We start from the raw sequence: 14759 nt of genomic DNA, 5'->3' as shown, positions 1-14759 counted from the left end.
ATGATTTTTATCTGGGCAGAATGAGTTCATAATTGGAAACTGCCCCAATCTTTCAGTCAGCTGAATCCTTACTTCTCTTGACCAGATCAGTATCACGTAAGACATTCCTCAGCCTACAGGGTGCAAACCCCCCTGCAGGTCTCCTCCCTGGGTGGAGGGACAGGATTGTGAGAGGGGTGAAAGACAGAAGGTTTTCATCCAAGTTTCAGCTGTCCGTCCATTTGAAAAACCCAAACTGGTACTCTCTGGCCCAGCCAGCACCTCAGAGTTAGGCTGTAGACGTTGATCCATAAACCTCAGTGGCCTATCCTGTGCCAACAACACGAAACCAAACCAGAGGATACAGGTACGGCACTTGAGAATGCTAACCCAGGGGAAACAACTCATTGAAAAACCAAACATAGAGATGGATCTTTAGAAATAGCAGCTTTTGCCTTGACCACTTCTCTAAAATACATCACAGGCTTTTCAAATAATTGTTTTTTCTGCTTTATGTCCTGCACCCCAACAGGTCAAGCAGAGCTGGGAGCATTCGGCCAAGCAGGAATGATTAACCAGGTGACTTCAGCTGCAAGGGCTGACATCTGAGTGGCAAAAACAGATGTGAAAGAAAGAGCCCAGTGTTCTCGATCTAAAATACCGGCTCTGTTCTTCCTGGGGCTAGCAGTTAAAAAAATCAGAAGCAAAAGTACGCATGCTAAAGCTAATTTCATGGCTCAGAAGGGTCAGATAGCAGGACCTCAGTTCTCGGCAAAGGTCTTCCTCTGAAGATGTCTGGTAGTCAGAGGCTTGTCATTCAGTTTCCAGCTCCACTGGCTTCCTTTCTCCATCCATTTCCCTGACACCACAAGTGTCTGAGGACTGTGCTCATGTCTGAGTGTACTGAAGGGCTTACAAGGCTGACAGTGAACTGAGCAGCTGTAAACACGCAAACTCCTTCTTTTGAGGAGTAGAGGAAAGAGATCAGGCTAAAATTTTGACTTCCTGAAGGCAAGTAGCCATATCTTTCCTAATACAGTTTATCAGCTCAGGCACTTGCAATAAATGCCACAGATTTTTTGATTTTCTATCACTCTGGTGATTAGGTCTTGACAACTGGAATCATTTCTCTGTAATAAAACATTTATGAACAGGCCAGAATAACAGGCCAGAATGAGTGCTCTTTGTCTCTTAAGTGATTAAGTTTTAGACAACATTGGCTTCAAGATGAATATGGAAGTGCCAGCTTCACAGATTTCATAAGTTACTGCAAAGAATATTTAAATTTGCTTTCAAATTACAACTGAAATCGGGTTTTAGTGTCGCATACGTGTTTTGGGACTTGTTTTGGCACCAGCTGAATATCAGTATTTACAGTAAGCCATGGAATTAGCCTCCAGATCAGAGGAATTATGATTCAGTATTCATTCTCATGCTGTAAATCTTACCCAACCAGTAAGGAGAAATGATTTTCAGTGTCACAAATGGCAGATGAACAGGAAAAGCCAGGTATTAAATTTGTTTAGATCCAATAGGTTTTAATGAACTTCTACTAGTCTTCTCTTAATTAAACCAAAGGACATCTACTTTTTCTTACTGTTTTCTTTGAATTCTCTACCACATTTGAATTCTCTACCACTCCTAATGAATCTGCTTGAGCATTCATACCTCTGACATCTCATACTGGTTGACTCGACTACAACTGGGACAAAAAATCTCAAGTTTTCCTCTACAGCAAAGATAACATGTTAAAAAACAGCAGTGTGGATGAGCTCTAATTCTGATGCTGGTGCAAGTCACTAGACCACTCATTTCATCCCTGACAGTGGGAACAAGAAAACTTCTGTTCCTCACATATTCCTTGATTCAAACAGCACTAGGAATTGTTACATCAGGTGTATTTCTAAAGCATATTCTGACCTGTGGTCAAGCGTGGCATGTTTTGTATTAGACACAGAAATTGATATAATACATGTTATACAAGGTGAAGGTAAATTATATTCTTTTTATTTAAAGAACACACTCTGCTTCCTTCTCTCTCCCTCTTTCTCCTTCAAAAATGCAGCCTTTTTTATTTTTGCGTGCTACAGCCTCAATGTAAATGGAGAATATATAACACGTCGACATTTTGTGAGATTAATGACTGGAACATGGACCCAAGAATCTTGGCCAGTATTTAACTGAACATGAGATTTTAATGTAATGTGGTGCCTAAGGGATCTACATTTATCTGTGGGTGTATAAGCTAGGCAAGGTTATGCAGAAGTAAGGAAGCAATATTAGGAGGTTTTTGTAGTGCTAGAGAGATAATTACAAATTCTATTCCATTTTGGCACAAATATTTCAAAAAGGGTGATGAAACTAGAGAAAGGAACACTCAAGAGCTAATGTTCTGGGTAACAAGGATGGTGAGAGTCATCTCACCTAATTTCAGCCACCAAAAAGCTAGGTACCTAGTCCAAAATAGAAATCTAATCCAAGGAGGCAGATAGGTGTCTCCAGAGGGTGATTCATCTCATTCTAAGAGATATGTCTAAAACGAGTTGGATGAGTAATGTTCTGAATGAATCATCTTTCCTCATTGACTGCAGGAGGACTGTAGGAAACTACCTTAGACTAGATGCTTCTCATGTTTAGGTAGCAGAAGATACATCTCATCCCGAGGGATTACACTTTGCTCCCATGCATTTAATTTAACCAGAAGAAGTCTGCAATTGATTTGACTATACATATCACCTTGAGGAGACAGGAGGGTTCGGAAGAATCTTAATGAAGGCCATGGTGGGTTCTCCCTCACGTGAAAACCCCAGATTAAGAGACGTGATCTAACTCAACAGCATAATCTGAAGGTGGTGCAGGATACATCAGAGAAGTCACATGCACCGGATCATGGAGGCCAGACTAGCTGACTGAAGTTACTCCATCCTAGCCTTTAGCTCTGTCTCATATCTATGAACAGCGGTATTCTGTTTATAAGATGATACTCCTCAGAGCAATGGATATAGGCAAAGCACCAAATAAATCAGTGGGCATTTTTTCAGAGAAAAACCCACACACGTCTAATGTAATTTAACTGGGGGGGGTGTTTCCCTGACACAAAGATAAGCGTTCTCAGCTTTGTGAAGATTATTTTAAAATAGTCTTGCTTTACAGCACAGTTCTAGTCCTACGTCCTAGAGTCCTGTGTCCTAGAGAAGCTAGCCAGCTGCTCCCAATGAGGAAAGCAGGCTTACCTGGTTTACAGGTGTTTTTAGATTAGCTTTTCTGGTCTGAAAGTCAACACCAATTGGTGCTTTTAAGGATAACCAGCCATTGCTGAAGCAAGTTAATTATATGAGGGCAGCTAATCATTATTCACAAATAATTTGGAGTTTGTAAATCCACAGATGTCATGTCCCTCAATGAATGTGTATTTTTAGCTGTGGAGCACATTGGTCTTTCCTGTCTCTGTTTGCTCTAAAATGAACATTAATGAACTTTTGGCTCTATGCATGCAGTATCCCCCCAATCAGGTAATTACAGTAAATTTCCAGAATGAAGACAAAAAAAAGGTCAAATTTAAAATTCCTTGCTTCCCACCTTCAGTGGTAGGTCACTCATTTCTTTTAGTATTGCATCTAGTACTCATTAGTCACATTGGAAGTCAAGGCTGTGTGTGCCTAGAAATGTGTCATTTTCCCTAGCACATCAATCAGTTAGTACAAGATATTACCTCTCCCTACACACCTGGCCTCTCATAAAAATGATGAAACATAGGCTGCATGCAAAATGCTCTGTGAAGCAGGAAAATCATCCAAGAACTCTTCCACGAGCTGACATCTTTTGCAGCAGCAGCCTTACCTGTACGTTGGTGAGGAAGAATATATTTAGTTGTTACATTACAGGAAAATTATACAGACAAAAGCAATAATATTTCAAATTATTACCATTTAGAAGCCATCAAAATACTTACAAACAGACATAAACCAACCTACACATCTTGTTGCTTTCTTAAAGTTTAAAGCAAGAGCTGTAACCCCGGTGGTAGGAGGCTTAGTTTAGCTGAACAATGCCATATCCTGTGGCTGTGAGAATCTCTGTGGAGCCACAAACTATGGCTGGTAAGTATGAGACAAATTATAAATTATAAATGTTTGTTTTAGCAAACCAGACAAACAGCACTACCCCTCCCCCCACCAAAAAAAAAAAACCCAACCAAAAAAACCCCCAAAACCAACCAAACACCAAAAAAAAACCCCAAAAAACAAACAAACAAACAAAAAAAAAACAGAAACAAAAACCCAACAAAAAATAAACTGGCCACACTTCATGGAAAATCTTCCTTCCCCTCCCAGCCAACCACCACAGGTAAAGGATGCTCTTCACCCATTGCTCATGATATTCGCTGCCATTTGTGTTTTTTCCCCATTTTTAATCAGTGAATACAGTGCAAACGGATGTAAAACGAAAGTTTCCAGTTCTGGATCCTCTGCAGCACATTTTTCTAGATGGAGTTCATGTGTGGAGCAATGTTGCTCTTGCTGACATTTATAGGAAGAGCACTTCCTGCTCCAGAAAGGAATTCTTGACAGTTGACAGGTGGCAATTTTTGTAGGGTCAGCCCAAAAGTGAGCAGGAGGACAGCATACACAGTGAAGCCTGCTATTCCTCCAGAATTTCTAACACAGACTTAACATGTCTGCCTCACCTCCCTGACTGTTGCACTGTCCTGTGTATTTCTCGGACTCCACAGGCTGTTCAGTAAGCCTTTCCTTTGCTCTAACATATATCTAATGGCATAGAGCAAAAACTTGAGCAGTGTAGGGTAGTTTTGATCATAACTACTTCCGTGCCTCTGCCATTGGGCTAATGTCTGTTGTCCCTACAGCACTTTTATGCCTCTGAAGTCCTCCTGTGGCCCACGCTTTCCATCCCAAGGACCCCTGCACACCCAGCATAAGCAGAGTTTTGAGAATAAAACATGGCTTTGTTGTGTTTAGCTCAAAGAAGTTCTACATCAGATGTTCTCAGACTCAGTCCTGTACCAGGCTCCTCACTACGACCACCACAGCCCCGTGTGTGCAGAGGCACTGAGCCTTGCAGGCGAATGGCAAGTCAACCCCAACAAAGTGCAAATCCGCCTTCGGGTCTCTGTCTTTAAACAGCCAGCACTGCAGCATCCCAGCATGAAATCAATACCTGCCAAGGTAGTCCAGCAGTGCCTACCACTGAGAAGGGGAGCATTTTTTATTTTTATCTATTAACGTAACTTTTGCGTTCATCTGATGAATGCTGGTCATTGTGGTTTTCCATCTTTCAAATAAGATACAAATAAATCAGTCAGTGACAACTCTCAGGAGTAAAAGCTCCCATTCTTAGACAGGAGAAAAAACGTAAGTTTCACATTTCACAAAAATTTACTCATTTGGGTTTTTAATCAGGAGGATAACAGGGCTTGAAAAAAGTCTCTAGTAAGAAAACAATCCTGCCCATTTTTGTAGTCACACCCTTCTGGGCTGCTTTGTTGACTTTGATTTTGGAGGTTACAACAGATATGCCTATGTTTCTATTACAGAAGAGTCACCCAAGGGTGAGTGCCATTGTAGTTGTCCCTTTTTGGAAGCATCTACATGGGGACCTGCTTTATTTTATCACTGGTGGTCCATAACACTGGCTGAAACACAACTGCCACGAGAAATGTTGACTTGGCAAGTCCAATCGGCACTTACTTTTCCTATCAAAACTCTTGCAACCATCCCTGAGGGACTTTGTTTCTCACACCTTCCACCATGTTCTTTCTCACACGGATTTGTGAAAAATCTGGATGCCACAAGGAAATTTTTTGTCATAGCAAATCAGCATATCAGAAGACAAAGAAGTTCATAGTCACCCACTCAGTGGGATGCATGACTCAGGTAGTGATAACGGGTGAATCATCTAAAAGTCACCTGGAGTGCTTCTTGCATGAGCGCTCAGAGGGGAAACCTTTTGATAATTGATAGGTGGTTCTTCACTTTTTGTGTCAATACTGAAAGTCAGCTAATGACAATACGTGGCATAGAAGGAAGGGAGAGGTTGTCTGCTCAGTTTTCAGGTTTGTTACTCAACAGAGACGACAGTCATTACAGATCCAGAAGTTGTCAAATTATTACTTCTCTAATGAATAACATTTTCAACATGACCTTTTAGCTCAGATTTATTAATTATGATTGCCTCAATACTACTTGAAAATTCACCTGGTGGGGGACAATATAGATTCTCAACCAGATTAGAAATGTCACACGATATGATACATGCAATATGTCCTTAACACTAAGCTAAAAGAACAGAAATTATGGGCATTGAGTATTGCGACAATTGAGTATTATGACAGACATGGGTAGGAAAAATAGGTGAATCTGAAATCTATTTCTAAAAATTACTAAAATCTAAGTTTTCCTCTTCACTGGCTCCTGCAATGGATTGGTCATTTTCTGCTGCATTCAAAAACGTGACAGATATCTCATGAACCAAACTGACTTGTCCTTTTCTTAGGAGTGTCAGTGATTTAGTTCATAATAGTCCTTTTTGTTACTAGTCCCAGAGAAAACCTATGGAAACTTTTAAATAATTCATCCCATCTGGAAGCGTATTTGCAGAGTCCTTCTATTAAACTGTTCTTGCAGATCTGCAAAGTAAAGATCTTGCTTTGTCCCTGTCTTCCTTCAACATGGAGCTGCCAGGTTCCTTAATCCCACATGTTTAGCTCTGCATTTTCCTTGCCACTTACACAATCATCTTTTGAAAATGGCTTACCACCCATTTTTCACATTATCTGGAAGAGAACGCCTATTTGTCATTTCCTAAAGTGACTGGAATATCTGTTCTCAAATACAGTGTTTTGCCTCATCTTTCCTGGATTGCCCTCCAGTTCATCTCCACCTAAATAACTCATTGCTGATGATCCCTTACCTTGCCTGCACCTCATTACAATGTATGTCATTCATTTCAGATCTAAATTTATCCCTCCTGCCCACAGACATAGTATTATCTGACTGCAAATTACTGAAATCAGAAATGCTGAGTCCTAAATCTGAGGTTATGGAAAATTTAGTACATGTTAAGAATAATCCCATATAATTAAAAGCTTTCTCTGCTATTTTTGTCATGTCCTTCATTTAAAGTATCAGTTACACACTTCACAGGTCAGTCTCAAAAAATATTAGATTTTGGCAGTTTCGGAAAGCAGGATGGACCGCAAGTTGTCCCACTAAGTAAATCATACTGGATGGCTCACAGTAATTAGATACAGAGTTTGTTTCTAGATCGCTCACCTCAAATACACTCTGGCTGCCAGTTCCTGAAATTCATTACAATCTAATGATTCTCTGTGTACATCCAAAGGTAAATGATTTGGTCACCTTACTCCGCTCCAATTTGTCCTTATAGGATTTGTAAGGGTGACCAAGGCTTGAATGATCATGTAAATGGAAACTCAGCATCACTCCTATAAGTGATAGGGGTATTTTGTCAGGGGTGAAGCTTTCAGTAGCTCTGTAGGGTAGAATGTGATTGCATGGAGACTGAAGAACATTGTAGTAGGTGGTCCATTAATGCTTCTTCTTATGGCCCATTACTCCTTTCCCGTGTGACCCAGTGCTGATAGATAAACTATTGTCACCGTAGTGCCCTTTTCCCACTCTTGCTTCCTCCCTGTCTTTGTTGCTAAATCCATCTCTGGCTTGAAGACTTCTGTGGCTGCACAAACTCCCAGTACTCACCTGAGATGAGCTTTGGGCCTATGCCTTAACAAGTGCAGTATGGCAGGCCTGTAATTTTTCTACTTGCATAAAAGAATTTGAACAGACAAAACTGCACATGCCAGGAAGCGAAACTCTGCGAGCACAAGTATGATTTAATTAAAGCTGTAAAGGGGCCTGAAGGAAAAAAATAACATATTATTAGCAGCTTCAATCTGTAGCTGGCCAAAGGTCTGTATGACAAGCCAGCTGCACTTTTGGTGTGAAAAGGAAACTGGCCAGTGGCCTTTACCCAACTCAGTTACAGTCTTCCAAAACACACCCTTTCTCATGCCTCCCATCCTTGTGACACACCTAGCATTAAAAAAGCTTCCAGTAATATTGTGCCTCTGGCCTATGTAAAATGAAAGAAATTCAAGTCTAAACTTGCCTGCTCTTGCTTTCGGAGGTAATAAATGCACCCTGCTGTGCTAGCAGGAATTCTGCTCTACAACCACAAGGAGAAAGTCTACCACTTCTGAGCAAAAAGCATTTTTTCCCTTTAGCTGCCTAATTATTCTTTTTTCTGATCGTTACCAGGCACAGAATCTACCAGCTACTTTCATGGTCTACCATGATGACAAGCTTTTGTCCTTACCACAGATATTCAAAAGGCTGTAAGAACATCTTGGACCCTGCTGCAAAGTTAAAGACACAAGCTGGAGCCAGAATACTCTGTACCAACACTGCCGCATAGCTATGGGATGTTAACCAAGTTGCCTTGATTGCAAAAGAGAGAGCTGATGAGAATCTACTCAACCTTTTCCATGTTCTCTGAATCAAGTGAATAGCGTAGTCCAGACTTAGCATTTAAAAAATAACAAAATTTGCAACCATGATTGGAAAGAAAGTTGGAACTGCAATAGTCACCAACAACTTTCATCAAAGAACTCCAGCTTGTCTTCTTCTTGGCCTCTCTGCTCCAAATTCATCTACCTCCATCCTCCTTTTTGTGTTCTTTCAGCGTAATTGAAGAATATTACTGAAGAGAATGATATTTACAATTGCCTAACTTGACAGTTAGACAATTATCTATTTTTTTTCTCACTGATCATATGGAATGAAAGAATATGGAGAGGGCAGCAAAGGAAGAGGCCTTTTAGAAAAGGGTGCATGGAAAGGACTCATTCAAACCACGCAATTCAGGCTGTGTGTGTGCTTTATTGCAGACTAGAAACAGAACTGGAAAGGGCAAAATACACCTTGTATAGGGTGTGTTCTACATGTACTTGTATAAATTAATCCGCTTAATATATTAATGGGTAATAAAGTGTCCTTTATATACATTACATAAAGCGCATTCTGCTGAGAGAGGATTTCTGAAGAACCAGATGGCCACAGAAGTTCACACCTCAGCTGGATCACCAATCTGTCACTAATTGATGCGGGATTGAAAGGAGGGCTACCAGGTGACATTTACAGCAGCAAAAGCTGAGGGCAAAGACCGTAAGGATCAGGGTAACCTACTGGGTCAGCCACTGAGGGGAAACATAATGCTGGTTAACTAATAGTTTAATAAGACAGAAATATAGGACTAGAGGACTGGTGCTGTGACCACCAGTCAGTGTGGACAAGACCAACCTGGTCCCAGCTGGAAAAAAGGGAGCTGAGGAGAGGTGAGCCGTGCTGTGCCACTTGCTCTGGCCAGAGGGTGGGCCCTAGTCCTGCATAGTTTACTAGCACAGGTATGGCCAAAGGTTGCAGACCAGTTGCCCCGTGGAATTACGGGTCCCTCTTCCCTCTCTGATGCCTTCTCTTCCACTTTGGGGTACCTCGCTAGTTGTAGCTTATTCTAAGTTAGATAGTACAGCCTATTTCTAGAGGAAGCACCATGTCTTGAGTTGTTACGCAGGCATAACCCTGCAGGGTCCCCACATATTTCTGGTCTTCTGGATGCTCTCTCACTGTGGGGCACAACAGTAGTTGTCTCCTGGTCTACTAAACACAAGTTCATTTTTTTCGTCTTTAAGAAAAACTTCTGGTCTGAAACCAAAATTAATACATCCAGGTGTACAGAGCAAACCTTTTCATCATCACTTCTCACTTCGCAACTTTCTTTGGACCCTGATCATAAAAATGATTGTGCATGAGCTTCCCCCCAAAACTAAGTGGCATTCTCAAAAACAGAAAGTGAAGTATGTGTTATACGGATATAGGTAAAACACCTACAGCTGTAAAGCTAATGCACAGTACAGACTATGTGTTGTGAACAGAAGTCAGCTCATGTCAGCTCACTTGTGATGTCTCCAAAGAGAGCTCAGATGAAATACAAAGGGTAAGAAAATTAAGAGTTACCAGGGGAAGGAAATGATAAGAAAATAATAGAAAAATCACAAATATCAGGGAAAAAGGAGAGAAACAGACAAAGGGTGATGCAGGGCAGAAAATCCTTTGTTTCTAAATGAGTGAAAATTTTCCCACCAAATATTTTCCTGTTTACTTGTTGCTATGAGATTCAGTTAATGGGAAATACAATAAATGTCAGTCCGCTAGATGATGGAAAATAAGTTTTTTCAAACACCTTTCAGGTCATTAGAAACATAGAAAAATAGGTATGGAAGGAACTTTAGGGTTCATATCCTCACTGAAGCATTGTTTGGTTGGTGAAGGTAATTCAGTACATAGGATAGACCATAACATGTTTGACTTAGCACAACATGCTCATTAAAGAGCAGCACTATAAAATAGCTGGCTCTAACATTAAAGCTGGCCTTGTTTTGAGCAGGGGTTAGATCAGATGAGCTCAAGAGATCTCTTCCAAGTTAAATTCTTCTATGGTAATACGAATAAAGTGATGATAAATGGGCAAAGGATTAGTGGAGGGAAAATCTCAAGAAGCTATGAATGGAGATGAATGCTGATCACTGAATAAAGGTTCCTACAGGGGTGGATGGCAGGCAAATTGTTCTGCAATGTTTTGAGAATGACCCAAGATCTAAAACAGAACTACTGCTGCCAAAATTTGTATATGATACTGATGGGAGAAAGGGCAGATATTGATGCTGACAGAATCCTCAGGAGAATCTATCTATATCTGGCTTGTTTTTTAAGACACTCTAGTACAGTTAATTTTGTACAAATTTGTACGTGTAGCAGCAGTGATTGCAGGCTGGACTGGCAGAATTGGGGACCATAACATGGACAGCAGTAAGGTTGGGAAGGCTCTCAAAGTCCAAATGTGCAAGCGCTGCTGCAGAAACTGCCTTTGTGATTTTGTGACGAGAGGTGCAGCTAGAAAACCTAGAAGGAAGCGGAGGAGAGGGGTGGGACAACAATTAGAAGCAAGGATGTAAAGGATGGTACTCAGGAAAGTAATCCCTGGAACAGAAAAGAGCTGCAAAAATTATTCAAGGGCCAGAGAAAGTGCCTTACAGTATAAGTCTTAACAAGATCAATCTGTTTATCTTCTCAAATAGAAGATTGAGAGGTGATTTGATTGGTGTGTAAGCACACTCACAAGAAGACAATACCAGATAGAGAACTCTTAAGCAGAGAAAGGCAGAATGAGAACCAGTGCGTGCAAACCAAAACCAGACAGATTGTACCTATGAGACACAACTTATATTCTATCATTCTTTCTTTTTCAACAGGAAAAGTAGAGGTGAAAAAATGATGACAACTAGCAAGAGCAGTGATTGCTTCTCTCTTTCCTGGATATCCTTCTGTGTGATAACAGTAGAAGTTAACAGGTTTAAAATAAAGTCAGTGGGTAAACTCTAAAGGCCTGTGATTTATGGCTAAGATTCCTGGACTTGCAAATTAATTTACATTTACCCTTATGCTCTGCTTTGTCCTTTTTTCTGTTCTTTTATAGAGTTGTTTGTTCCCATCAAACAACTGACATGTAAAATCCTTCATGAAGCTGGGACTGAACTCCTAAGAGTAGAGATGGTCTTGTTATTGAACAAGAGGGTGAGTGATACTTGGGGCCCAAAACAGTGACTCAGGAGGCCCTTGCTTTGCCTCTGTTTTCCTTTATGACTTTGGACAGATCACTGGGGTCCAATATCTCAGAGGTATTCAGGTAGCTTAATGCCCTCTGAAGCCAAGGATTATTTTAATGGAAGCCAAATGTCTCTATAGCTTTAAACACTTGGATTTGAAATCTCACTGAACAGCAACATACCTCCACTTCATACACTTGCTAAGGAAACAGCACCGTAATACTGTTGCAGCATCTCCAGTCAGTCGAGTATCCTATAACATCCTTCATATGTTACCTAGGTCAGTCAGTCATAGCTTAGTACAAATATATGTGCCCTACATGACTGAAATTATAATCTGCCTCTAGCAATTTCCTCCCTTTTCTCTACTTTTTGGAAATTAAAAACAAAACAAAAAAAAAAAAAACAAAAAACAAAACCCAAACCAACCAAACAAAAAAACCCCAACCACCTTTTCTCTGAAAGTAAAACAGCAGCATTTAATTAGGGCTGTAATTTTCCCCTGGCATTTCTTACAAGGTGTCACCGGGTGTTCGGATCAAAAGTCACGGAAACATCAACATATGAACCATAGTTTTATCTCCACTGTTTTGAACCCCAAATAATCTCTATTTTTTCACTGTAGTATAAGTTGGCAAGCTTGATTATGTTCTTTCAACACCAAGCATCAGATAGGATCATTTTCATACCAGCGCCAAATCTTGAAAACCAGCTTTATTCCAAACTCAATGGAAACATCAGTGAGATACTTGGACTGGAAATTCAGAGCACTAGTGTTGTTAGGTGTCTGGTGTCTGACTTCTAAGTCATGGATGCAGCATCTCTGACACCGCTGTGGTTCAGCTGGAAAAAAAAAAACATTCTTCATAATCTGGTTAAAAACCCATTGTGAAGTTTGCTAGAACTGAAGATGAGTTATGTGTTCTGCCTTGATAAAATTTCATCAGGGCTTTTTGACCTACTGTATAGAAATATAGAATCATAAAATCATAGAATAGTTTGGGTTGGAAGGGACCTTTAAAAATCATCTAGTCCAACCCCTCTACAATGAGCAGGGACACCTTCAACTAGATCATGTTGCTCGGAGCCCAATCCAACCTGTCCTTGAATGTTTCCAGGCATGGCTCATTTACCACCTCCCTGGGCAACCTGTGCCAGTGTTTCACCATCCTCATTGTAAAAGCTTTCTTCCTTACATCTAGTCTAAATCTTCCCTCTTTCAGTTTAAAACCATTACCCCTCATCCTATTGCAATGGGCCCTACTAAAAACTTTGTCCCCATCTTTCTTATAAACCCCTTTTAAATACTGAAAGGCTGCAATACTGTCTCCATGGAGCCTTCTCTTCTCCAGGCTGAATAACCCCAACTGCCTCAGCCTGTTCTCATAGGAGAGGTGTTCCAGCCCTCTGACCATTTTTGTGGCTGTCCTCTGGACCCACTCCAACAGGTCCATGTCTTTCCTGTGCTGAGGGCTCCAGAGTTGGATGCAGTACTCCAGGTGGGGTCTCATGAAAGTGGAGCAGAGAAGCAGAATCACCTCCCTCGACCTGCTGGCCGCACTGCTTTTCATGTGGCCCAGGATACAGTTGGCTTTCTGGGCTGTGAGCGCACATTGCCAGCTCATGTCCAGCTTTTCATCCACCAGTACCAAGTCCTTCTCGGCAGGGCTGCTATCAATCCCTTCATCCCCCAGCCTGTATTGATACCAGGGGCTGCCTCAACCCAGGTGCAGGACCTTGCATTTGGCCTTGTTGAACCTCATGAGCTTCACACAGGCCCACTTCTTGAGTCTGTCCAGGTCTCTCTGGATGGCATCCCATCCTTCAGGTGTGTCAACCACACCAGTCAGCTTGGTGTCATCTGCAAACTTACTGAGGGTGCACTCGATCCCACTATGTCATTGATGAAGATATTGAACAGCACTGGTCCTGATACAGAACCCTGAGGGACACCACTTGTCACCAGTTTCCACCTGGACGTTGAGCTGTTGAACGCTGCCTTCTGGATGCAATCATCCAACCAATTCCGCATCCACCAAACACTCCACCCATCAAATCCATATCTCTCCAATTTTGAAAGGGTGTCAAAGGCCTTACAGAAGTCCAGATAGATGGCATCCATCTGTAGTTTGCTAGCATGTTTTTCAATCAATACAGATCAGAAATCCTGGAGAGACTTTCAAAAAGCATTAAAATTGTGCAAAAAATTAGCAAACATGCTAGCTTACATTTTGTAGCTCAGGATGCCTCACTAATCATTTATTTTAAACAGATGTCCTAAAGACATGTTAAATTAAATCAAATACATATATATATATATAAATATGTGATATCTGAATTACAAATTATTGCTACAACAATCAAGTGGCAAGAATTTGTCACCATGAGTTTGGGGAGGTCGTATTATTCATGAGTGGTAAAACCACCAATGACTCATGAGAATGATCCCAGGTAAGTATGAAGTTTTGGGGCAGTAGATGCAAATTTCAAAGTCTTTGCTCATGTTAGCAACCCGTTACTTCTCCAAGTATTCCCAATGGTTTCAGCATGAGTCAGAGCTTGTCAAACTAATCACTCCTGCACAAAAGTGCACTCTCAGGTGTAGCTTCCTACACCCACTGCCACAGTATATCGTATTGCTTTAAAACTCTTCCATTAAAAATGCTCTCAGGACAAACCACCAACTTGGCCTGTACTTTCAACTGAAAAAACTGGATCACAAAGTACTGTGTGTTCCTTTATAGGTTGGAAGATGTCACATGCATTTCTCCAGCTCTCCTTAGTGTATTTTGATAGTATTTTACCCCACTGTTCCTTAAAAGCTGTCTGAGTCTTGGGCTTGGATTCTGTAGAAAGGCTTCCACATTCCCACCTTGCAAGCTCCACTCCTAAAAGGTAATCGTGATATTTGGGACGCATAAACACCCCGCTTTGTGGCTCAGCTGGAGCATTTGCTGCAGATACTGAAGAAGCTCTTTCTAAGAGACATTCCAGCTTATCACATATACCAAGTTTGCAGACATGTATCCTCACATACTTTTGAGAGCACAGTATCAGAACAGCTGTACTTGGCGAGACA

The sequence above is a fragment of the Larus michahellis genome, chromosome 1 (assembly GCF_964199755.1).
Source record: "Larus michahellis chromosome 1, bLarMic1.1, whole genome shotgun sequence".
Classification (NCBI taxonomy): Eukaryota; Metazoa; Chordata; class Aves; order Charadriiformes; family Laridae; genus Larus; species Larus michahellis.
The sequence above is the reverse complement of the archived record's forward strand: the minus strand, read 5'-3'. Positions refer to the sequence as shown.